Source organism: Pleurodeles waltl, chromosome 8 (genome assembly GCF_031143425.1).
Source record: "Pleurodeles waltl isolate 20211129_DDA chromosome 8, aPleWal1.hap1.20221129, whole genome shotgun sequence".
NCBI classification, from domain to species: Eukaryota; Metazoa; Chordata; class Amphibia; order Caudata; family Salamandridae; genus Pleurodeles; species Pleurodeles waltl.
The window spans coordinates 1525790766-1525816399 of NC_090447.1; the positions used below are offsets into that span (position 1 = coordinate 1525790766).

The window sequence follows — 25634 nt, forward strand, 5'->3', positions numbered from 1 at the left end:
AACTGTAGAGATTTTCTGAACTGTTTTGTTTTTTCAACATAATACATGATACAACGTCTAGCATCCAAAGTGTTCAGACTCCTTTCTGCATATGTTTTAGGATTTTGAAAGAAACTAGGTGTCAAAAGGCTCTTCCACATTGCTTGCATAAGAGCAGATGCAAAGACTATTTTCAATTCCCTATCTAGAACTGTGGTATTCTGTCTGTGAAATTCTACGCTGATGTCACCCTTGACATCAGTGTGGAATGCAGGCAGGAGCGAAGGGCGAACAACGAGGGAAGGAGTCAGAGAGAAGCAGTTAGCGCCTCCTCTGTGTTTGTGGTTGAGCATCGTTACATCCAGCTTAAATAAATAAAGTTTCCACACTTCCTTTGTATGAAGTGCACTTTGTTTCACTGGCGACGAAGGTGAGATACATTTAGTGGCTCAACACAATCGCGTTTCTTCGTGAATCCTGTGATGCCTGCGACGCTCTTCTGAAACAGTTTCATTTTTAAGGATCGGCTATGTGTGTTCTTTCAGAGTTTCTGGACCGGCTCAACACGGTATGTCGATTTGAAGCACTCAGCGCTGCAGGTGGCCCCGTTAACCTTTTACGGTTGGCTGCTTGTTTCTGTTTAACCCAGGCGCGTGGACTATCACCTAGGAAACAGACCCTACCCACGCCTGGGCTCTCTAACAGCCTCTTTCGGACACCTGACGGTTTCGATGGAAACTGTTGATTACAAGACGCGCAATCTCGCTGTGCTTCGCTGGATCGCCATAGCAACCAAAGACACGTGTTTTTCTACGTAGTCAATTTCCCTAAACTATTAAAAAAAAAAAAATGCTGAAAACGAGCTTGTCGCTCCTGTTCAGGTCCTTGTGTGAACCTGTAAAACGAGCTTGTCGTTCCTGTTCAGGTCCTTGTGTGAACGAGCTGTTCAGCTGTTCTCTCGTCGGATCGAAGGATTTTGCTGATTTGCACAGCTTGAAGGAATGTGCATGGATTTCGCTGATGTGCACAGCTTGAAGGAATGTGCCCAGCTTTTCAACATTTCATTCTGCAGTTTCTGACCGATTTCTACTTGTTCACAGGTCAAAGGATTTCGCTGATGTGCACAACTTGAAGATTTCACTAATGTGTACAACTTTCTGGCTTATTACTACAGCATTTGAATTACTAGCATATTATTTATGTACACGATTTTCTTCTTTAATTCTTCTATTCTTCCATGTACATTGCGGATTTCCTTGTTCTTATTAGATAGTTGGTACTACTATTAACTTGTTTTCTATAACGTTGGGTACATAATATCCTCTCTCAAATATGCAAAATGTTCCAGCGCCTCCGTTTTTCCTGTCATCTCCAGGTGAGCCACCCATTAAATGGGCCAAGTGGAATAAAGTATTTGAACAATATGCAAAAGTTTGTGGAACTTCTTTAAGTGCTGAAAGGAGGACTGCTGTGTTGCTTCACTATCTGGGCTCAGAGGGTCAGGAGGTGTTTGATCATTTACCGGACATTTCTGACAGTGAAGCAATAGATCTTAATGAGTATGAAACTTGTATACGCAAGTTGGATATTCATTATCTTCCCAAAGTGAGAACAATTTTAGAACGCTACTACTTTGGGAAACTACTGCAAAGAGAACGTGACTGTATGGAGAGTTATGTTACAGATCTCAGACGTCTTGCATCATCCTGCAAATCTGGGGCTTCATCTGATGAAAGAATTAGAGATCAATTCATGTTGGGGTGTCAAATTGAGAAAATACGTGAGGAGCTATGGCTTAGAGATGATCCTCCTTTTGATGAAGTGCTTGCTATTGCTAAGAATATTGAACATTCATTGAAATGTGTGGATGCAATCAAGGATAGTGCGCCCAATCAGGTGTGTGTGGTTGCAAAAACTACTGGTGCCTCGTTCTGTGTCAAACAAAGGAGTGGCAAGGGACCCAATAGAGATAAGAGACGTTTCAGATGTGACAAAACGGGTCATTTTGCAAATGATAAGAGCTGTCCTGCTATTAATGCAATGTGTACATATTGTAAAAAATGGGGTCATTTCTTTTCAGTTTGCAAACTGAACTGGAAATTGTGTTGGCCCTCTTGATTTTATTCAGGTTGAAGGCAAAAGAACCAGAGTTCTTTTTGATTCTGGTGCCAAGATCACGATTATATCTAATGATTTTTTCAATCTTCATTTAAAGGACACTGTTGAGTTACTCAAACCTGATATTAAGCCATGCGCCTATGGAGGTGAACTCATACCATTGCATGGTTATTTCATAGGCATAATTGAATATAAGGATCGTCAGGTCTCTGTCAAGATATATATTTCAAAGAAAGGTGATAGTATTATTAGCTGGAGGCATCAAAGGGACTTGGGAATTATGTTGGATCCTACTTCAGACAATCCCATTGTTTTAAAGGAAGTGCCTCCCATAAATGCAGTGGTACAGCAGACAGTTTTGGATTTACAACAAGCTCTGCGTTCTGAATTCCCAAATGTATTTAAAAGTGAATTAGGTTGTTTAAAGGGCTATAGACATAAAATAAAAATCCATCCAGGTTCTGAACCGGTTTGTAGCAAGGTAAGAAGTGTTCCGGTAAACATACGAGAGGAAGTGCAGGCTGAATTAAACAAACTCAAGAATCAAGGTATCATTGAGGAAGTGGAAGGTACTGCTTGGTTGGCCCCTGTAGTGACGGCGAGGAAGCCTAATGGTTCTCTTCAATTATGCATTGATCTTAGACAACTGAACAAGTGTGTAGTGGTTGACAGGTACCCTCTACCCAACATTTCTCAATTACTCATGATGTTGGGGGATGCCAAGGTGTTTAGTAACATTGACCTAGCGTCTGCTTATCATCAGATTCAGCTGGCTGAGAAGTCTATGGACCTCACTGCTTTCATCACACCCTTTGGCACATTCAGATATACTCGGCTTCCTTTTGGGCTAGTTTCAGCTGCCTCAGTTTTTCAAAGAATCATGGAAAAGGTTTTGACAACTATGGAAGGGGTTTGTGTTTACCAAGACGACATTTTAATGCATGGCAGGAACAGGAATGAACATGATGCAAGAGTCAGACAGGTGTTGAGAAGGTTGTGTGATCACAATTTAACTGTAAAGTTAGAAAAATGTAAATTTGGTATGGAGACCATTGACTATCCTGGCCACACCATAACGGGTGATGGAGTCATACCCAAAGCTGACTTGGTTGGTACTATTCAAAACATGGTTCCTCCCATCTCTAAGGAAGAACTTATGCGTTTTCTAGGGATGGTTGAATACTATCATAAGTTTGTTAGGAACTTCGCTGAGGTTACTTATAACATGAGAGGTTTGTTAAGAAAGGGTACAAACTTTGTATAGAATGAGGAGAGTGAGAAGGAATTTGAATTGATCAAGAACAACTTGGCTTTAGCCCCTAAATTCAAAAATTTTGATCCAAAGAAAAATTCAATAATTACCACTGATGCCAGCCTCAAAGGCCTTGGCGCAGTCTTACAACAGAATGGGGGTGGTCAAGATAATACCATTATGTTCTTATCTAGAAGTCTCAAGGGTGCTGAATCCAGGTATTCTGTTATTGAAAGAGAAGAACTTCTGGTACATTGGGCTGTAAAAAAACATTAAACATTTTTGTGGGGTACCAAGTTCATAATTAAGACTGATCACAAACCTTTGTGCAAAGTTTTCAATAAGAGAGGCATTGATTCCATATCTTCCTGAATATCCAGATGGGTGTTTGACTTACAGGAATATAACTTTGAAGTAAAATACATTCCTGGAGTGGAAAATGTAATTGCTGATACCTTGTCTAGGTTAGTGGGAGAGGACAAGGTTAATCATACTGGCAGTGATACTTTAGAGGATCATATAATTGATGTGTGTGAACTTGATTGTGAAACCATTTCAAAGGACAGATGACTTGAAGAGGTCAAGGGTGATGTCACTCTGCAAAAGGTCATTGATCTGTTAAATCACGGTTGGTCACACAAGAATCAAGGAGGAGAACTGTGCAAGGACTTTTGAATGGTCAGGGATCAACTAGCCTCTAGGGAAGGTCTACTTCTACGTAGTACGAGGCTGGTAAACTAATGGTGGATTTACTCAACATGGCTCATGAAGGTCATTTGGTATCTCTAAGACCAAGGAGAGGCTACGGTCTAGTTATTGGTGGCGAGGTATGGATGTACAAATTGAACGCCTGGTAAGGGAATGTATGCAATGTGCCATGAGTGAGAAAAGCAGAAAGCCAAAGGTGCAACCGATGATGATAAAGAGATCGCCCGGACAAACAATGGAATGACATTGTACTAGATATTTTAGGACCAATATATTATGGTGGACAAGAAAACTATGTTATAGTTGTAATAGATATGTTTTCACGTTGTCCTGAAATTTGCTTCTCCAGAGGTATTGGAACGGGACATCCTATAAAGGTTTTGAAAGATCTGTTCATAAGGGAAGACATTCCTGAAACTTTGCTTACTGATAATGGAGTGCAGCTTACTTCTAAAGAAATTGAGTCATTCCTTGCTGAGTGTGATATAAGGCACAAAAAATGTGCCTTTATATCATCCAGAATCCAAAGGGATGGTTGAGAGATTCAATAGAGTATTGAAAGAAACAATTTCCTTGGCTAAGTGTGATGGTAGGAATTGGCAGGAAGAGATAATCAAAAGAGTTGGTGTATATAGATTCACACCTCATACTACCACAGGTATGTCGCCTTATCAATTATTTCGGGGTAGACGCCCCAATACTATACTTGAACCATCATGGGTTAATGTGTTTTTGGGGAAGGACAATCAAACTATTGATGACAATGTCAGGAAGGAAAGAGAAAATGTCAAAGCGAGCAGTCACAAGATTTATTTTGATCACAGACATTCTGTTAAAGTGACCAAAGTAAATGTAGGTGACTTGGTCATGATAAAACGTCCTGGTTTTCAGTCTGGTGGTAATAGGTTATCTAAACCAATGAAAGTTGTGAAAGTCTTAAAAAATGCTATCAAAACAGGATCACCGTGTATGGAATCTGAACCGAGTGGTCCTGTATAAACGAAAGGTTTTACAAGATGTGGAAGAGAAAGACAACTCACAAAAGGACGAAGATAACATTCCCATTACTGGGAATTCAAGAAGGTCTGATAGGAAAATACGAAGCCCTGCTTATCTAAAAGACTATGGGGGCCATTTTGACCTCAGCGGTCTTTTGTAAAGACCGCTGAGGGACCGCCGTGCTGAAGACCGCCAGTGGTGGCGGTTTTCCACTCAGCGTATTATGACTGTTGGCAGCTCTCCCTCCTTTTTCGGACGGAGAGCCGCCAACAGCCATACTGGCGGGCAAGTGGAGGTTGCTCCACCGCCACGTCAACAGAACACCGCCCACCGAATCACGTCCTGTCATTTGGCGTGGCAGTGTTCTGTTGACGGTGTGGTGTCGGCAGAGCAGCCCCCATGGATCCCGTCCCCTCCCGGAGGATCGACGGACCAGGTAAGTCGATCGTCCGTTAGGGGACGGGGGTGTTGTGTGCGTGCATGGGGGTGTGCGTGTGTGTATGTAGAGGGGGTGTGTGAGTGCGTGTATGCTTGCGGGGGAGTTGTGTGTTTGGGAATGAGTGCGTGTATGTCTGTAGGTATGTCTGTATGGATGTGTGCGTGTATGTTTGAATGTGGGTGTGCGTGTCGGACTGTGTGTGTGGATGTTGCCATGTATGTCGGTGTGTGTGCGTGTTATGTGTGTTGGTGGTGCCTGTGTGCATGTTGTGTGTGAATGAGTGATGTGATGTGATGTGATGTTGGGGGTCGGGTGGGGAAGGGGGTGCTGCCACCTTTGGGGGGTGGCAGGGGTGGTGGGGGGTGTAGGGGAGGGAGTTGGGGTGTAGGGGAGGGAGTTGGGGTGTGGGTGGGGTGTGGGGGAGACCCCTATCAGTGCCAGGGAAGGAATTCCCTGGCACTGATAGTGCTTACCGCCATGGATTTCATGGCGGTTCCAAACCGCATGAAATCGATGGCAGTCAGCCGGGTCCAAATACCGCCGGCGGTATAGTGATGACCGCCGGGCTGGAGACCCTGGTCTCCAGACCAGCGGTCGTCTCTGCCCTGGTGGGCGGAACGGAGAAGCGGCGCGGCGGATGACCATGGCGGTAACCGCCATGGTCATAATTGCAAAAAAAAAAAGACCGCCAGCCTGCTTCTCCGCCGTCCGCCTGGGTCATAATGACCCCCTATGTTTAGCCCTGCTTATCTAAGAGACTATATGTAAGCATTGTGTGTAATTTCTTTGGGGGCTTTACGGAGGTTATCAGTAGTGTAAATTTTCTTTTGTTATCCTTGGTTCTTGTGTACTCATTTTGTCATTAGCATTTTCATATTGTTTGTTTTGGTATATAAAGGAGGGGGGTGTGTGGTATTCCGTCTGTGAAATTCTACGCTAATGTCACCCTTGACATGAGTGTGGAATGCAGGCAGGAGCGAAGGGAACACGACGAGGGAAGGAGTCAGTGCGGAGCAGTTAGCGCCTCCTCTGTGTTTGTGGTTGAGCCTCGTTACATCGAGCTTAAATAAACAAAGTTTCCACACTTCTTTCGCATGAAGTGCCCTTTGTTTCAAGAACACTATCTGTTCTCAAATAAGAATGAACAACAGAAGTGCTCCAAGAAGGGAAAGCGGATGGGAAGACAAGAAGAGGCAGCTTTGTAGTCACTGGTTCCTTCTGTCCTGTATGATTTCTAGCTTCTATGTGTAGTGCGTGTGATACCGCTAATTCGCTTTCTTATTTGTGGAGTTTTAGGATCTGAAAAAGAAAAACAACCGTTATCACATTCATTGCCTATTTTGCTAATTATTATTATTATTTTTTTTTTTTTTAACTCTACAACTTTTACATACCTAATATGACTAAGGCAATTGTTCCTCTTCTATGTGTGTGTGACCCTCTATATTAGAATTAGATGTTGATTTAGAAAAGTAGATGAATGAACTTCTGTTACTATTAATACCTTTTTGTTCCAGTTCTTTGCTTTTTACATAGAATTGTTCATAACTTGTCAACTGGTTTTCTTTTCCTTTTAATATATCAATTTATTCCTTAGCTAGCGCGCGCTTCACATTCCATTCGTGCTTGGAGGAGAGAACAGCTAGTGCGCTGTGCTGCAGAGAAAACTGATCTGGCAGCCATCTTGAGTTTCCGTCGCTGCCAGTTCAGTTTCCAAATGTTTGTTTTCCTACTTGTTTCCTACTTTTGATTTTGGTTGACACTACACTGACCATTAGAGCACTGTTAAAAGGGATCCTCCGTAGGATCCGGACACTAGGGATGTGGATAGACGGATTGATACGAAATCGGGGAACCACTTTTGGTAAGAAAGAAGGATCTGCCCTCAAAACTGTCTTTGTGAATTTGAAAATAAGGCTCTTGAATAGTGAGAGCTTGTAAACTCATTTGCTCTGCGTAGGGAAGTATTCGGCAGCAAAGATGCAGTTTTAAAAGTTAATGTCATCTTGTTGTCGCTGTAGTATTGGCTATATTTTCATCTTTGTCACTCGATAGGCCAAGATCTTTCAAAGATGGTCCTGATTTCTGACCATGAAGAGAATGATGCTCCATTCTCTACTTCTTCCTCACCCTCAGAGTTTTAGGTGCATGAACCGAACAGGTGATGCAGACTTCGCTTCAGGATGTTGGTCTTTGTGTGTGCATTTATGATGGCAGTTCCTACAGAAGTGAAAAGGTATCTTTTCAATCACGCCCTGTGCGGAGACTCCCGACCGGACAGTCTCATTCATCTGTCGACGGACAAAATAAATTTACGCCGCTGTTGCTTGTTTTCTACGTCTTGAGAATTGTGTGTTTTCATCTGTGACGACTTGCTTCAACAATTTCGATTAATTCTTCAAAGTTTCTCGCTGATTTGAACACCTCTCGATAAATATGTCCAAACCCAACTGTGGAAAAAAGAATCTAATAAAAATGCAACGTGGTGTGGGGACTTGCAGAGGAAGTGGGAGGGCGTCACATCAAATGGAGGTTCTGTCGATGTCCACCAACAAACAAATAGAGAGAAAGAAGAAGGACGTAAAAGTGTTTTGAGAAAATAGTAAAATATCCGGACCCAACCACTAGAGGGCAGAATAATGCACAGCATGTGAATTCAGAAAAGATTCATACTGCAAAACATAAATATATACTATAAACTGGCACCAATCAGTGTTTTCAATGAAGAGGTAAACGTACCGCTGGAAGATCCCACCTTCCAACTGGATCATCTCGCTGGGTAGGAGAGACTATCTGCATGCACTGTACAACAGTGACAACTATGTGGCATAGATTACTAAGGGAAATAAAATGGGAGGAGAGTGAGTCCGAAGACCCCACTGGGCAGTAAAAACACGCGCCTACGCACCTGCATCCACAAGGGTACATTCATGCATATCGCATGGGCTTGCCCCAGCATACGCCCTTTCTGTGATAAGATACTGAGAGGCTGGAAAGTGCTGTATGGTGCGCCCACTGACTAGGCTTGCTGTGGATATGGCAGAACTCGGATGTCTCCTCTTACAAAAATATTGCTGGTTAACACTGGGCTTCCTCCTGGCAAAAAGGGAGATTGCATGGTTATGGGGAAACCCAACTAACCCGCGGCTGCGGATCAGAAAAAGGGAAGTGAGCCTATGCCATGTCGAGAAAAATCTGCTATACAAGGGGTAAGGGTGTCGGAGGAAATCTCAGAACATTTAGGGCAGTTGGGACACAGAGAGTTAATGATACCGGATAGCACAGACAGCATGGGGGGATCAGCGGGCCTGGAGAAGAGACAGGGATGGAGTTGCGCAAATGGAGATCATAAACCGCTAAGAAGATGCTCGATGCCTTCATCCCCTCAGACTCACTGCGATACAGATTCTCCATACTGAACTGAGTGGAACTATGCATTCCCCACTGGGGTGTGGGACCTGGGATCATGCAAATATCTGTGCAATTGTTTATTTGTTTGACTGCTATGTTATGTTTGTTTTGAAATGCAAATAAAATACATTTGTTTAAGAAAACAGTTAATGTATCAGTCAGCACTTATGATGGATCAGACTTCTAAATCTAGTGGCAGAGGATGGCCTTGCTACTGGGGTGGAGATTGACAGCAACGTGTTCCTTAGGACGCTCAGTTCAAAATCTGTAGATGCCACAGGCGGCCATGAGAGAACAAGGTGGGACGAGGACTATGAATACATCGACGAGCAAGGGGTGGATGCACGACTCTAGTAATTGTATGGATCTGGATTCTAGCAAAGAATTTGTACATAACATAGAAATCACTGAATAATGAAGGATCACGTGAACCTGGAATACGTAAAGTAAGTATATTTAAATCTTATTCAGAACACACTTAAAGGCATTTAAATCAATGGTAATGACGGGTAGTTATGAGGCAGGTTGATGTTTGTTTTCATCAGCAATGACAGATGGAAAGGGGGGGGGGTGAAGCTGCTCGCATAACTATGGAAGTTTTACACTCTTTACCAAGTTTTTCATACTTCTCTTACTCAAGAAATAAACATGTTCCATATGTCACAAAAACTGCAGTTATAAGAAATTTAAGTCTTCAAATAGTGTCTTCAACTCTTGAGATTGATAGCAACAACCACAAAATTGTGCCTAAAGGCAGGTTGTGACCATTGAGATGTGAAATTAACGCCAGTCAACTGAATCATGGATGGGTGCTGGTTATCATGAAAAGTTCATACAAACCCTACTTTACAAGCCCCATCCCTTTACAATTATGGAAGTGGTGAGAGTCATCTACAGTGTGAAACAGATGGCTGAAACTGTTGAATGTTTTATGAAGATTGGACAAGTCTTTCTGTACTTTAAAGAACTATGGACCCCACCAGACAATAGGATAATGAAGACGTGTGTTTCACAATGAAATATAATGAGTAGAAAGCATTATTGAAGATTAATTATTTTTATAGGCGTCTAAAAATGGGGCCTTTGGTATTTAAAAAATAAGTAAATGAAAACATTAAAGACATTGTGGCTGCTGTTATTTATGTAAATATTTTTTGCATGGCAGAGAAATATATTTCAGCACATTGTGTAGACCACTGTGCAGTTTAGCGTTAAATGCCTTGAAGACACATTTTACTTTCTGATCAGAACAAATGTGCCAGAACCTAAGCAGGGTTTCAGTCAACCTGTCTGTATTATAACAAGCAATGTGAAATAGTTCATGAGATTGATAAAAAGTTAAGACAGAAACAGTCTAGCTTTTATAGTGTTACAAAGCACAAAATCTTTTTGAGCCCCAAGGATGAGCTGGAAGATTGCCTCAACAACTGTGTTATGTGCATTTTGCACACAGAGAATAACCCTGAATATGAAGCTGTTTTTCAGCCTATCAATATGTTCTGGAATTTGTTCTGTCAAGCCTCTTTGAGGGGGTGAGAAGACACTTGTCACAGGACTAAGGCTCTTATTTATGTGTTGACATGAAAGATATTGTTACCATCAAGATAATGGCCCTCCCACCCGATTTAAATATAGGCAGACCCTTGATATTACCAAAGTGGAGAATACTCCGTCCCTGCCTTGGTTACACCCCATGATGGCCTGACGGAGTAAGGGCTGTCAGAGGTTGACCTCAGCCACCCACCTAAGTCCGATGGGCGGACATACAGGTCAGTTCTCACTGCCCTTCACCGTAGGTAAATCCCTGGAGGTAAGTGACAGTAAAAACTGGTGAACGCATTTACAGACAGTATTTTTCTCACTTTCAAAAATAAGTTACCCCTCCAGGACTTTGCATTTGAAAATGTAAAAAACATATGTATAAGGGGTGGCTCCGTCTTGTGGATGAAGATATGCCTCAAAATAAGACAATGAAACATTGACAGAAACCGCTGTGGCGGCAGCTGTTGCCAATGCCTAAAAGATGACCTCCAACTTGGCGGTCTTTTGTAAGTTTGGAGCAGAATAATTTGCTCCATTGCCATGAGGGGGTGTAAAAGCCCGTCTGCCAAATTATAAATCAGGCCTTAAATCCTCAATGGCAAGCCTACCTTATAGATGCGCATGAACATGCGCCAGGTATTGGTGGAGTAACATTTGTATTAAATGATAAATGTTCTGTCAAAGTGAGCCTTTGCAATTGGATTGAAGGACACATTTGGGAGGGTCTTAAAGCTAAAAACTAATGGAGAGCTAACCTTTGGCGCAAGGCCGCACTGCGCTGCGTCAAGGGGTGTGTGAAAAACAGTGTTATATCTACCAAGATAAGGCACTGTTTTCTCTTCTCCAGCTCTGGTGCACTTCAGGCTGCCATTTTCCAACACACACACCTGTGCACCACGGTGCAAGGGAGTGTACATTCTATCAAGAATAGGTATTTATAAGGATAGGAGAGCTTGCCAGTTCAAAGACCATGCTTTAATATTTGTCTCTCTTTGTGTGTGCACTGTACAACACAGCACACATGCAAAGTTTGAAAAGTATGAAGAAATTAAAACATTTCTTCTTTGTTAAGCCTGCCTCAAGGAAGCATAATGTTTCGATGTAAATCTTTGTCTAAAACTGCCAATAGAGAAGTATTTGCATCAAAACCATTGGGTGGTTGCATGAAAACCCTTATATACCGCCCATGGATTGACCCCTTGAAGCAAAGTAACGTATAGTGCTACTTTTCATCACTTGGGCCACCTTTTCAATGTAAACCCTGATTTGCTTCAGAAAGAAAATACCACCAAAATACCTTGCGCAGGGTTTCCGTAAAGCAAACCAGACAGAGGGCAGCTTGCCTCTCTCTGGATGAGTTGGTGGGTCAGGAAGCGCAGACTGTGCTGGGTGGCTGCCGGCCCCATATGACTGACTGAGGAAAAAGAGAACAATGATACCATGGTGAATGGCCAATCAGCTGAGTGTTGACGCACTGGTTATGGGTCTTGAATTGGCCCCGGGGGTGCCAGACACGCTGGGATTAAAGGCTGATGAGTCCCGGACATTCCTTGATGAGCCTCAGCACACAGGAGACCACGTCCTCCAGCTCTTTGGGAAACTGTCAGCACCGTCATCAACCAAGATAAATCCTCTGTGTATCTCATTGAATGCCCCATTCACTGTTGGAAAGCACAAGGGGCTCTCACGTCCTGATGTGTACATTACAGAGGATGTGAGGAGGGCCTGGGACAGAAACATTCACCTGGGGACCTGGGGTTCTGGTCAGCACTCCCTCTGTCCTTCTTGGGGTGCTCCTCTATCTTTGAGATGGTAATCTAGGGCCAATTATTAAACCAACTACAGAATTATCCATATCGTATTCCATGCTACCTCTTTACTCGAATGGATGCCACCTTGCAATATTTTCCAGGGAACTACCACCCACCCCCAGAATTGCTCTGTGAAAATGCTTCACATGCATGCATGAGGGACGTATAGCGGGTATAGTGGCTTCATATCCTACGGCATCCCATTTACTTATTATAAATTAATGGTGGCTTGATATCGAGGGTGACCCAGCCTTTTGTCTCTGACAAGTGGGCGATGTGGAGGACAGAGGTATCCAGCCTGCTGTATGAGGGAGAGACCCTTTCTTCTCTTCCTTTGGCCATGGGAGTGGCGTTTCGGGTTTGGAATGAAGCTATTTGGTTGACAGGCTCAATGGTATTCAATTCCTTAGATTACTGTAGCTCTTCTGTGCTCTTATTGCTCACATAAAAGACCTGAGGCCCCACCATGGTCCACAGAAATACCTTGGCAGACCTGGCGTGTGACGGGGTAGTCCGGGGAAGTTAGCGGCTGGGGAGTGCATGGGCAATGAGACTGGCATTTAGCCCTTGGAGGACAACGGAGGGTGAAATCATGACAAATGTGCATAGAAGCCTGCTTAGAGGCTAAGTCCTAAAATCACCTGGGTTTCTTTTTCATAGAAGCAAGTCTAGTTGGCCTAATTAATGGCATTAGTCTTGTGATGGAGGTGGGAGGGTGAGAAGAGAGTGTGAAGGAGTAAGAAACAGTACATAGAAAGTACAACATAGCTAGAAAAGATACAGCTGAGAAGAACATACATAAATGAGATGTTGAGAGGACTCTGCTATTCAATAATTTATTTTTTACTTTATCTGGGTTACAATGACACTTACCTTTTCCTTTAATTTGAGGACTCTGGAGGTGGAGCTCTAGTCAGTCTTTGACGCTAGGAAGTAGCCTGCTGGGCCTAAACCTAAGAAAAATAGAAGGAACGATTCTGTGAGATCTTTACAGACTTTCTAAACAGTTTTAGCCTATGTGAAAAATGGAGAACAATAAATCATTTACTTATTCAGAGAGCCTTGTACTTGGCCTGTGTTACTGAATTAAAACAAACCCATATTCCAAACCCACTTTTTGCCCCAAAATCCTCTGTTCCATGTAGCTTTATGTTTTTTAAGTGTGTGTAAGCGAATGTGCTTAATTGTCTGTGTTTGTGTATATCTGTCTGTCTTTCCATCTGGCTTAGTCTGTCTGTTTCTGTATCTATCTCAGACCCCAGCTGTTAAGACAAGAGCACTCTAGGCTTTGGCCTGAAGGCAAATATTGCTGTTTGACAGTTTTCACATGGGGCTGTTTGTGGCCTAAATCTATCAGTGCCCATCTCCATCACACCTCAAGCTGCTCCTCTACACCATTTGTAGGCTATGCCTCATATTCGCTTGGAAGATGTTTTGTTTGCATCTTTCCTTGTTTCTCATTGGTCAGCGCTGTAGGAGGCTGGACTGGCTTGTAGTGTGTACCAAGGGGTTCTTGCACCTTGCACCAGGCCCAGTTATCCCTTATTAGTGTATAGGGTGTCTAGCAGCTTAGGCTGATAGATAATGGTAGCTTAGCAGAGCAGCTTAGGCTGAACTAGGAGACGTGTGAAGCTACTACAGTACCACTTAGTGTCATATGCACAATATCATAAGAAAACACAATACACAGTTATACTAAAAATAAAGGTACTTTATTTTTATGACAATATGCCAAAGTATCTTAGAGTGTACCCTCAGTGAGAGGATAGGAAATATACACAAGATATATATACACAATAGCAAAAATATGCAGTATAGTCTTAGAAAACAGTGCAAACAATGTATAGTTACAATAGGATGCAATGGGGAAACATAGGGATAGGGGCAACACAAACCATATACTCCAAAAGTGGAATGCGAACCACGAATGGACCCCAAACCTATGTGACCTTGTAGAGGGTCGCTGGGACTATTAGAAAATAGTGAGAGTTAGAAAAATAACCCTCCCCAAGACCCTGAAAAGTGAGTGCAAAGTGCACTAAAGTTCCCCTAAGGACAAAGTAGTCGTGTTAGAGGAATAATGCAGGAAAGACACAAACCAGCAATGCAACAACTGTGGATTTCCAATCTAGGGTACCTGTGGAACAAGGGGACCAAGTCCAAAAGTCACAAGCAAGTCGGAGACGGGCAGATGCCCAGGAAATGCCAGCTGCGGGTGCAAAGAAGCTTCTACTGGACAGAAGAAGCTAAGGTTTCTGCAGGAACGAAAAGGGCTAGAGATTTCCCCTTTGGTGGACGGATCCCTCTCGCCGTGGAGAGTCGTGCAGAAGTGTTTTCCCACCGAAAGAACGCCAACAAGCCTTGCTAGCTGCAAATCGTGCGTTTGCCGTTTTTGGATGCTGCTGGGGCCCAGGAGGTCGCAAATTGGACCTGAAGAGAGAGGGGACGTCGAGCAAGACAAAGAGCCCTCACTGAAGCAGGTAGCACCCGGAGAAGTGCCAGAAACAGGCACTACGAGGATGCGTGAAACGGTGCTCGACGAAGTTGCACAAAGGAGTCCCACGTCGCCGGAGACCAACTTAGAAAGTCGTGCAATGCAGGTTAGAGTGCCGTGGACCCAGGCTTGGCTGTGCACAAAGGATTTCCGCCGGAAGTGCACAGGGGCCGGAGTAGCTGCAAAGTCGCGGTTCCCAGCAATGCAGCCCAGCGAGGTGAGGCAAGGACTTACCTCCACCAAACTTGGACTGAAGAGTCACTGGACTGTGGGGGTCACTTGGACAGAGTCGCTGGATTCGAGGGACCTCGCTCGTCGTGCTGAGAGGAGACCCAAGGGACCGGTAATGCAGCTTTTTGGTGCCTGCGGTTGCAGGGGGAAGATTCCGTCGACCCACGGGAGATTTCTTCGGAGCTTCTGGTGCAGAGAGGAGGCAGGCTACCCCCACAGCATGCACAAGCAGGAAAACAGTCGAGAAGGCGGCAGGATCAGCGTTACAGAGTTGCAGTAGTCGTCTTTGCTACTATGTTGCAGGTTTGCAGGCTTCCAGCGCGGTCAGCAGTCGATTCCTTATCAGAAGGTGAAGAGAGAGATGCAGAGGAACTTGGCTGAGCTCATGCATTCGTTATCTAAAGTTTCCCCAGAGACAGAGACCCTAAATAGCCAGAAAAGAGGGTTTGGCTACCTAGGAGAGAGGATAGGCTACTAACACCTGAAGGAGCCTATCAGCAGGAGTCTCTGACGTCACCTGGTGGCACTGGCCACTCAGAGCAGTCCAGTGTGCCAGCAGCACCTCTGTTTCCAAGATGGCAGAGGTCTGGAGCACACTGGAGGAGCTCTGGACACCTCCCAGGGGAGGTGCAGGTCAGGGGAGTGGTCACTCCCCTTTCCTTTGTCCAGTTTCGCGCCAGAGCAGGGGCTAAGGGGTCCCTGAACCGGTGTAGACTGGCTTATGCAGAATTGGGCACATCTGTGCCCAAGAAAGCATTTCCAGAGGCTGGGGGAGGCTACTCCTCCCCTGCCTTCACACCATTTTCCAAAGGGAGAGGGTGTCACACCCTCTCTCAGAGGAAGTTCTTTGTTCTGCCATCCTGGGCCAGGCCTGGCTGGACCCCAGGAGGGCAGATGCCTGTCTGAGGGGTTGGCAGCAGCAGCAGCTGCAGTGAAACCCCAGGAAGGGCAGTTTGGCAGTACCAGGGTCTGTGCTACAGACCACTGGGATCATGGGATTGTGCCAACTATGCCAGGATGGCATAGAGGGGGCAATTCCATGATCATAGACATGTTACATGGCCATATTCGGAGTTACCATTGTGAAGCTACATATAGGTAGTGACCTATATGTAGTGCACGCGTGTAATGGTGTCCCCGCACTCACAAAGTTCAGGGAATTGGCTCTGAACAATGTGGGGGCACCTTGGCTAGTGCCAGGGTGCCCTCACACTAAGTAACTTTGCACCTAACCTTTACCAGGTAAAGTTTAGACATATAGGTGACTTATAAGTTACTTAAGTGCAGTGTAAAAATGGCTGTGAAATAACGTGGACGTTATTTCACTCAGGCTGCAGTGGCAGGCCTGTGTAAGAATTGTCAGAGCTCCCTATGGGTGGCAAAAGAAATGCTGCAGCCCATAGGGATCTCTTGGAACCCCAATACCCTGGGTACCTCAGTACCATATACTAGGGAATTATAAGGGTGTTCCAGTAAGCCAATGTAAATTGGTAAAATTGGTCACTAGCCTGTTAGTGACAATTTAAAAGTAATGAGAGAGCATAACCACTGAGGTTCTGGTTAGCAGAGCCTCAGTGAGACAGTTAGGCACCACACAGGGAACACATACATGCACACCTATGAGCACTGGGGCCCTGTGTGACAGGGTCCCAGTGACACATACATATAGGCCACAACCTTATGAGCACTGGGGTCCTGACTAGCAGGGTCCCAGTGACACATAACAAACATACTGAAAACATAGTGTTTTCACTATGAGCACTGGGGCCCAGCCATCAGGATCCCAGTGAGACAGTGAAAACAGTGACAAACATCCTGACATACACTCACAAACAGGCCAAAAGTGGGGGTAACAAGGCTAGAAAGAGGCTACTTTCTCACAAGCGCCTGCTGGTTTCACATTCTTTCTTGTGTGTGTGTCTCCCTTCGATGGCGCATGGCCATGTTCTAAGTAATTGCTTTGTTGGTGTCCTTCGACGGTTCAGGCTTGGATTCTTGTACATTTGGTTTTTAATTCTTACTCCCTTCTGTCGTTGCCTCCCTGTTGCTGCTTGCACCTGCACGCCTCCTGCTGTTTTTGTTTGCGCCACCCCGTCTTCGGTCATCGTTGCTTGTTACATTTTGGTTGCACCTAGCATTTTATTTATTCTATTAAGTATGAACGAACTAGGCAAAGCTAGCATCGTGCTTGGAGTAAAGAAGGGCCATGCATATTATTTTCTCTCTGTAGGCAGCGAAGCGGGTGACCTCGTACGCGTACAGGCGACAGACCCGAGACATGGCGGTGAAGCAATGCGACTTCACTGCCACATCTCATCGCAGATCGGAGGTAGCTGGTGAAATTTGAAAATGGCGGGACGGAAAAAAACAAGGTGAAATGCAGTGAGTAAGCAAACAAAACACACACCCTCCAACCCTAACTAAATCTTCTTTTAGATTTAGCTGGGGTGGGGAAATTCCTGCCACAAAAAGTACTATTCTGAGACAATGGGGCAGATTTATGAAATGTGGCGCTGCACTGAGTGCAGCGCCACTTTTCATGCGCCCCTTCGCGCATCCCCCCATGTGTGCGCCGTATTTAATAAACAGCGCAGCATGACGGTAGTTAGGGAACTAGTGTCAGAATTTGTGACGCTAGTTTGGCGCTTTGCAGGATTAGTGTCAAAAATGCTGATGCTAATCCTGCAAAGCATCCAGAGGTCCATTGACACCAATGGGAGCCTCCTTTAATGCCTGCTCTGAGCAGGTGTAAAAAAGGGCCATAAAAATGATACAAGGAAATATGTGAGATTTCCTTGCGCCCTTTTTTTCAGTCCCCCTAATGGGGGAACGCCCCCTTTGCATACATTATGCCTGGTGCAGACATAATGTAGCGCAAAGGGTTACACAGTGGCGCAATGCATGCATTGCGCCACTTTGTAAATCTGGCTCGGCGTTTTAGGCCTCGTTGGGCCACATTAGCGTAAAAAAATGACGCTAATGTGTTGCTGGATGGCGTATCAAAAAAGGAGTTGATATCCAGCTAGGATAAGACTTAAAGCTTTACGTGCACTGTACAGGGCTTCTTAGTGTGTGTTCTCCATCTAGGCCTCTAAATACAATGGAAACTGTTAATTTAGCATGAGCTAAAATGTACTATTTCACAAAGAGTTGCACTAGTTAATTAATTAAATCAGTTGCAACCTTCCAAAAGGTGGTGATGTTTGATTACACTACTCCAGAACAACTGCATTATATCAGTCTAGTCACTGAAAGTGCTACTGGCATCATTTACTGTGTAAAAATGCTCAATGATGTGTTTATATAAGACCCCTGAAGCATTTAGTGGGTGTTTCTGATGGCCATGAATGCTGCACCACAACCAAGTCAAAGTAAGTAATCTGTCATCTGTTAAACATTGAAGAGGGACTGCTGCAAAGCCGAGGTTTCTCACTGCCTGAGTGACAAGGGGTCTGACTGCCTCATGCCAAAGCCCTTTCGTCTGAATCCTGGGGTCACTCCTGCAGCACCCGTCTCTGACAATCAAGAAAGTAAAAAGATAAGCGCTACCAGAAAGATTCCCATATGGAAGCAATGTTCATCCCATAATTGTCTGGCTGCCTGATGATGCTCTGAGGGAAGGTATGTATTATGTATAAGAACAGACGGAAAAAATTCAGAACTGAAAATCAAAAGGGTGGAGTCCCAATGCCCTAGTCAGAAGCTGCCACTGCTGCAGGCCATTATTGTTGTCGCCTGCACAAATGTTTATTAGCATCCATGCTGTGGATTATGAATGATTGTACCTGCCCTAAGCATATCATCATCTCATGTCTGGGCACTTCCGCAGCTCACCTCCAATAGAGACCAAGCCAAAACTGGTAGGTACCCACATGCAGGCATGAATGCATCCTTTCTCTAACTTTTCCCCTACACTGGTGCACAGACAAACCTGCACACGTGCTCTGACGTGGTTTGAGCAGACTACTCACAGGTAGAACACCAAAACAATTGCCACACAAACTATACTTCACTCACACAGTTTGTACCCATTCAAACACTGGCACACACGGATAAAGCATTTTCCTTATCTGTGACATTCCCATATTTCCTGGGTGTGTATGTGTGCATTTCAATTCTTTTGTGAGACGAGTCTCAATATATTTCTTTCCAATAACACAATGGTCCATAATCAATACACCACTGAACTAATTAACATATTCTCTTATCCATATTAATGTTGTGCCGTATACTGTAGAACTTGCGCTTTCACATCTGACGGTTCTGAAATTAAAAAAAAATTACCCACATAGCATTTCAAGAACGCAGAATGGTGACCAATTCCTTTACAATGCAAGGTGTTGCAGGTTTTTATTTGGAAAAGACGTCATCACAATAACCACAGGTCAACTACCAATATTTGAAGATGTGTGATACCGGACGCTATGCAGCAATTAAAAGGTGTGAGCCTTTTGTTCCACCCAAATGTTTAGATTTACGAAGAATCAAAATTGAGCAAAACTAATACGATCAAATAACCAAATTCAATCCCAACAGACTCTTTCTCAAAGCCAGGCAGCACAGTTTCCTTCTAATCAATGCACACTGTCTCCTTTTGTATAGGAGTTGCAGAGCAACCGGGGCAGTCTGCTAACCAATGCATGGGGCAGCATTTGTACATGGTTCCCCTGTGCCATTTACTGTCAGGAAATAATGGCCTATATTACCAATGACCTCACAAGCCCCCTCTCTTTCATAAGGTCGGCAACCTCACGGATGGACTGCACATTTGGGATCAAAATGATTGTGGACTGTGGACTGTGGACCGTGAACTAGGGGTGGAGGGGGCAGGACCCGAGGAGTGATAAATGAAATTACAATGCATTGCAGTAAGTAAGTGTCAAGACCCTTCAAACCTATCATGCCATAACCACAAAAGGTGCCAGGAAAGTAATCAGGATGCAGGTGAAGAAGTATCCTCAGTGGAGACAGCGTCGCCCTAGCTGGAGGAAGATTTGCCAAGTCGTGTTGCGCTTTTTGCAAGGAAGAGGTCGAGAACAGGAATTCAAGATGTGCGACGTTTAGGCTGACATTAAGTTGCAGTTCTAGTGTTGCATTCAGTCTAGTTGCTAGGATACGTGCGCGATACTTGAGCTTCGCACTTCAACTGCAATTTGACGAGTCAGGTGTTCGGAAAGAGAGCGCGTCTGTGAGGAAACATTTTTTGAGAAAAATTTGCCTTCGCAAGTAATTTGATAAAGAAAGAAAACCCAAGCGTTACAGGGAACGATAACCCGAGAAGCAGAAAGCAAATTCTGAAACAAACTTTTATTGAAGGTTCACGAAAATTCTGTGGTAAGAAAATATTTGACTATTCAAAGAATATTTAGAGAATATATAAACGACTCAAATACTATAGCATGCCAGATATAACAAAACACAAGAAAAGCTGTACAGACAATAATTATGCTTATTTACATTACTAAGAAGCTAATTAAAGACAGTAAACTAAAAAGTCATTCCTCTTCGCCTGAATTCAATATAATAAATAACATATATATATATATATATATATATATAATATCAACATTCTTGAGTAAGGAAAAAAATAGCGTGCAGAGGGAAAAAAGACTCGAAATTTCTCAGTTAAAAAGCAGACAATTCATTTAATCAAACTGAGAGAGTGTATTGCTAAGAAACTTATTTTCATTTCAATAACAAACTGTGAGACAGAGATAGGCAAAATTCGCAGAGAGCTCAGGGTAAGTGATTATAACATTGCTTGTTAGAGATGATTAGCTGTTAGTTAGTTAGAAAGAATAGTAGTGTATAATAGTGTGTCCCTATTAATTGTAACTATAATCTTTCAGGTGCCATTCATCAGTTAAGCCAAATGTGAGGTGGCAGTCTGAGCCTTGATGAAACATCTGTAGTGAATCCTAGTTTTTTTTAATGGGATAACAGGAGTTAGCTTAGCCTTTGGCTTGCAGACTCGTGCCCCCGTCACCTAGTGACTTTTAACCTACTTAGCTTGCTCTGTCTTAGCCCATTTAATAATTTAATTCTTCTAAGATGGCTGCCTTGTTTATAGTTAGGCCACTTGTTATGCTTTCCATTATCAGTGCCACTGTGTTAAGGCATCAAGATCAAGTGACAAAGACAAACAGTAGGTGTTCACACTTAGGGACTTTCTCTCTCCATGCTTTTGAGGGAATTGTTTATATTAATTGCCGCCCCAAGCATGCCTGTTATCTATTGTTTGGGAACACACCTACGTCAGGGGTCCAAGCGGATCTGTATAAATACACCACACTTTAGACAGATAATCAGAGGGATTCCGACCAGAGGGCATCGCCACCATCTCTGATATTGATGCTGCATGTCGTCTTGACGCTGACCCAGTCTTCGTGTCCCTACGGAGTCTGAGATAGAGACCTCATTCCAAGGTAACGAGGGTTGGGGGCGCCCCTGATGGACATGGCATTGGCAGATTAGGTTTAACAAACCCAGCTCTCCTTTAGGTAGGAGGTTAGGCCTATCATGATAGGGTATTAGGACATATTACACACCTTATGTCTTTTCATGCTATTGCAAGATGGTGGGGATCTTTGTAATAATGACTCTTGTCTTTACAGTTCTGTTTGTTGCACTGTTCATTATCCTAATCATTGCAGGCCATGCAACATATCGCAGATTGCAGTTGTGTTAAATAAAAACTATTGAAACTTTACTGCATCTTCGTTATTGCCTGTGTTTGTATGAGACATGATGTATCTGTGAGATAGGGGTAATCTCCGTTTAACCACGATACTCCCTGAGATGTCACACTCTCGAGTCCATGCGTAAAGGCTGCCACAAATCACCTTTTACTGTTTGGGTTTTTGGTGAGATGCTGCTAGTGAGCCGGAAGGGTTGGGACGACAGCTGAGACTTGTTGTAGGATAGGCATATTCGCCTACAAACAGAAGTACTGTCATCCTTAAACCAGCAGTCTTGCGTAGAGCAAGATTCCAAACTACCACACATCGTCTCTGAGGGAGTCTCTCTAAATCCCATTACCCCTTCCCCTTCCAGGGTGCTCAACACAGATTAGTTTAGTTGTGAGTAGTCTGGTTTGGGATAGAGGACCAATCTTCTAATCCTGAGGAAATCAACTCCAGGTATCTGACAGTAAGCAATGCATTGCATGTTTAGAAATGAACAGGACAATCATGTGGTTGTTTTACAGATCAACGTTTCATGATGACTGCTTGCAGTCATGCTTCGGGATGGGCTGTTTTGTAATTGCAGTCACCCGGTCTAGACAGAGCGCATGCAGGCAAAGAAGTGAATGACTCATTGTAATGCTATCTGTATTTAACCACCGGCTCCATCTTGACCACTGACTCCATTTTGTGCTTAGCTTAGCATCAAAGGTCGTCACATGGGTGGCGCAGGTATTTTTCTGCACACAGTTTGTTAGCGTGTTTTGGCTTTTCTCACCAGGGAAGGGAACATAATATGGGGGAGAAATACAGATGAGGGTGGACCAGGCTGAGAATGTTTACAGTAGAGCAGTGTACAGCTTGGTCTTGGAAATAAACTGTGATATCTGGCCAGTGTTTCTGTGTTTTTTTCAACATTGACCTGGTAGGGCCTGCCCTTGAATTTCACAACTTACTCAAAGGGAGGGGGTTTCCAGAACCTTTCTCTTAAGTTTGTTGAAAGTATATACGGTGGGGAAGCTTGACAGCTGGGAGAGAAGGAATTCATCTCTGTGTATGGGCGCATTGCCCAGAGTAATCCCATCAGGGTTGTTCGCTTTTGTCTCGGTTGTCCAGGGTTCCACAACCTGAAGTTGGCAGACAAGGGATGGTGTTGGAGTCAAGCCCCATGGTGATGCATTTTTCATTGTTATATCTAGCTTTGCGGTGTGCATGCATGAATACGTCGTCACTATATATATCATATTCATTGTTGATGTATTGCATTTTCTTTGATTATTCTTCCACTGCTGTGATTATATTAAGAGTTGCATGTGTGTTACTCACATTATTATCTTCGTGTAACTTGGGAAGGGGCTTAATAAATTCATTTCTCAGACTAAGAGTGCTGCATCCTTTGCATTCCTTTCACTCAGTTCCCTCTTGGTCTGAAGTAAAGCAGAACAAATTGGCGTAGCCAGCAGTACGAGGGAAGGTTAAAAAGTGTAAGATTTAAAAGTGAAAAGAGTTTGGCAAGAAATCAAAAGCAGCTTCACAGGCAGTTTCCCAGGTTTCACATGAGATTCCCGGGTTTGAGAAAGAACCTTATAATGTTCTTGCGAACGAGTTGTTTTCTGGTGATGGTTTACGTGAGAGCTGGGACAGATGTCTTAGCGATGATGAGCCAAAAAATGTTTTAATGTGTTTACAGAAAGTACCTCTTAAACATGGTTGTGATTTATCTATTTCAGGCTGAAGAGGCTGGATTCTGCTATCTGCTTATAGAAAAATGCATGAAAAATGAAAGCAGCTGGAACAAGAAAACCAGCAAATAGAGAGGCAGCTAGTTGAAGCTAAACATAATGTAACCATCCTGTCTTGTCAGAATAAGTTATTGCAAGATAAGGCAGATACTTATTAGTCTGTCACCGAGAAAGCAGATGTCAAATTCGCTCAACACAGGTATCGGAAACCAAACAAAAGAAAGTTCATTCAGCTATTGCTAAAGCAGGGTGAGGCAGGGACCCCGAAAAATGGAATTTGAACATTTGGTAGTCTACTGATTTTTCAAATTCCAGTGAGGAAGAAGTTAAAAAAATGGTGGGTGCCAATTTGTGCCAGATGAGCCAAAAGTGGTTCGTGCACAGCCAATATTTAGACGAAAAGCACAGGGCACTCCACAGAACCTGGGACGAATTGAAATGCATTCCCTAGAAGATTACACCCAGCAAGAGGTCAATGATATAACAGATATTCAACCAGAAATCTGGGGAAGTATGCCTTATATAGATTGTGAGGTTGTTTGACACGGGTGCCTCTAGAGTGGCATTAGATGAGGGAGATTCAAGGAAGTGTTATACTCTGACCCCCTAATACAATAAAAATTTAGAAGTTATGGGAATCAAGGAGCAACTAATTTGTTGCAATTGGCAGTTATGGGATGCAGTCAGAAATATTGTACTGGATCAGATTGGATGCCAAATAATAAGCCTTGGTATGCATTGAGAGATGCTATAGGAAGAAAGTATGAAAACTGCTATTCTCTTGGATGAAGCTCACAATTTGTTAGATGCTCCCTTGACAATTTCAGTACGAAATACAATTATTCACACCTTGCTCCCCCAGCTTACAAACTGGTAATAATGACTCTCCTAATTAATCAAACAAGGCAGGTATTGAAAGATGTGCTGGAGGCAGTTCAAGAGTTGGGGAGAGGAAAGTTGCCGGGGCAGATATGGCAAATTAATTACATTGGGCCACTACCAACTAGTCGCGGGTGTCAATACGCTTGCACAGTAGTGGACACTTATTGTCGTTACCTGATTGCTGTCCCTTGCAAACGTGCCACCCAATACAACACCATAAAGGCACTGGACTTGTTAATGTTATATTAAGGAGTCCAAGTCCAGAGTGACAACGAGTCACATTTCAAAGGAAAATTAGTACAAGATTATTGTTTACAACACAATATTGAGTGAATTTATCACATTCCATACTATCCACAAGATGCAGGGCTGATTGAGAGAATGAACAGCTTGCTGAAAGCCCAATTATGTAAACTATCAGAAGAAACCTTGAAAAACTGGAGAAACCATTAAATGAAGCCCTCCAAATTTTGAATAACAGACTACTGACAAATGCCGAGACTCCGCTAATGCGAATGTTCACCCCAGCACTACAGATACAGCCCCATGTGGCGATTAACACCATCATCTATTGGGAAATAAAACTGCAGGTTTTGAGCCACATGCCTTACACATTGAAACCAAGAGATATGGCACTCTGTGAAACAGGTGTTGGAATGCATATTCCCACAGCATTTCTGATTGATAGCTCCCAGATCTGGGTTGGCACTCAAATGTATTCAGGTCTTTGGGGGAATGATCAATGCAGACTACTACGGAGAAATCAAAACTATTTTCCCGAATAGTGGAGACACTGATTTGATAATACAATCTGAAGACAGAATTGCGCAGATTGTGATTATCCCAGTCTGTGGACGAGTAGTGAAGAAGGGGTATGCCCCAGCCCTTCTTACAGTGCGTGTGGAGGGAGATTTTGGCTCAACTGACAAAAACCCTGGTGTTAAGGTGTGGGAAGAATCCCCAAATCATCCTCCAGTACCAGCAGAAATCATAGCCAATGGCAAAGATAACATTTTGTTAATCATGAAACCTGGGGAGGCGGGAACATATACCAGCTGACAAATGTTATTTGCGAGAATGATCATACGTGTCTCTTTTACAGATCATACTACAAGGTATCTGTGTGATAGCTGTGCTACGTGGTCTGTCTTCGGGCGTGTGCAAGTTGGGTCTGGAGGGACCAAAAACCCAAGCTTCTAAATGATTGATCGACCATGCCAATCGACACCTTTACTGTACTTGACCAAAAATGTTTGGACACATCTGGCGCGAGTCATACTCAAAAGGTCGGACTTCTGTATGCCCCCCATGAAAGTTATGGTGGATGTTATATCCACCTCTCT

The 25634-nt window shown here is 43.6% G+C and overlaps 1 protein-coding gene across 1 annotated transcript in view; it reads right to left on the minus strand.

Moving 5' to 3' along the window:
* LOC138248903 (zinc finger protein 84-like) overlaps window positions 1–25634 on the minus strand; it is a 222133-nt gene that overhangs the window by 119316 nt on the left and 77183 nt on the right. Inside the window, exon 2 of the mRNA XM_069202884.1 lies at window positions 13133–13212. The gene's annotated coding sequence lies outside the window, so the exon portion shown is untranslated. The remainder of the gene's footprint in view (window positions 1–13132; window positions 13213–25634) is intronic.